The sequence below is a fragment of the Coptis chinensis genome, chromosome 2, assembly GCF_015680905.1.
Source record: "Coptis chinensis isolate HL-2020 chromosome 2, ASM1568090v1, whole genome shotgun sequence".
In the NCBI taxonomy this organism is placed as follows: Eukaryota; Viridiplantae; Streptophyta; class Magnoliopsida; order Ranunculales; family Ranunculaceae; genus Coptis; species Coptis chinensis.
In genome coordinates, this window is record NC_141457.1 from 59,578,178 (window position 1) to 59,579,618 (window position 1,441).

The 1,441-nt window shown below is 33.4% G+C and overlaps 1 pseudogene; it reads left to right on the plus strand.

Moving 5' to 3' along the window:
- Positions 1–219: 219 nt before the first annotated feature.
- Positions 220–993, plus strand: LOC147516888 (reticulon-like protein B5 pseudogene; annotated as a pseudogene).
- Positions 994–1,441: the final 448 nt, after the last annotated feature.

Below are 1,441 nucleotides of genomic sequence, written 5' to 3' on the forward strand. Positions count from 1 at the left end.
AGTTTTCCTGGCTGAGATTATTAGAAGTTTCTTGTTAATTAGCTAGGGCGGCAACAATTATGAAAAATAGATCTCATCAAGCCAATACAGGTACTTATCAAAATTTTACATCTCTCATACAAAACTAATTTTCTCTCTTTTTCAGTTGATTTTACCAGGTATGTCTCTCTCATTAATGCACGATTATTCTTGCTTCACATTTAATTTTGTCAATATTATTCACTTATTAGTACTATTAAAATCAGTGAGAAAATATACGGTCATGATTCATCATCATCTTCATCTAATGATGAGAAAGATAATGTGAAAAAACAACCATCTTCACCTTCACCTGTTATGTCCGGTATTAATCGGTTGTTTGGTAGACAGAAACCTGTTCATAAGGTTTTTGGCGGCTGATGTTTTCTTGTGGAGAAACAAAAAGGTTTCTGCTGGAGCGCTCGGTGTTGCCACTACTGTATGGGTTCTCTTTGAGTTGCTTGAGTACAATTTTCTGACTCTGGTGTGCCACTGTTTGATACTATCTCTAGCACTCTTATTCCTGTATTTGAATGCCACCAGTTTCATCAAAAAGTCTCCACCTCAAATCATGTTCATCTTCCTGAAAACCCTGTTCTAGAGGTTGCCTCTGCTTTAAGGAATGAAGTCAATTGTGCACTTTCTGTGTTACACAATATTGCTTCTGGACGAGATCTCAAAAAGTTTCTTTCTATATAGTATTCGTGTTGCTTCTCATTGTGCCCATACTCTATGAAAAATATGAAGTTTGTTAAGAAGGTAATGCATGAGATCAAGCAGCAGTATGCAGTGTTTGATGCCAAAGTGCTAAGTAAGATCCCAAGAGGGCCGTTGAAAGACAAGAAGCTATAGGTTCCAAGTGCTCTACATAAACATTAATAGGTAGATATGATATTGGGTAAGTTTGGTGTTTTTGAACTATTGTAACTTTTACCCATACTCTCTTTAATATGCTTGGTTGTTATCGTTTAAGAATATGGTGCTTCTATATAGAACAATCCTAGGTTTCAGATATTTTGGATGTTTGTAGAATATGTGTTTTAATGATTTAGTGAAATAATGATGCTAGTAAAAAAAAGTTCTAAGGATTTTAAATTTATGCTGTAATTAGTTTCAGTTTATATATTATTGTTTATTAGGTATTTGTTTGAGATGTATATTAATTAGTTTCAGTTTATATATTAATTATTTGTTTGAGATGTATGGTTTTGTCTAGAATTCTCGGTATGTTTTCGACTTGAGGGGTATTAGAAGCTAGTGAGGAGTGGTGTTTGTTGCAGTTATTTAAGTGTGTGTTAATAATGGCAATGTGAGTATGGGGATGACTATTTTGAAGACAAGCATTATAGTTGTTAGGAAATTCACAATTATCTTATAATAGTTAGTTAAATTATCAAAGAAGGCTAAATCCTATAGACCAATC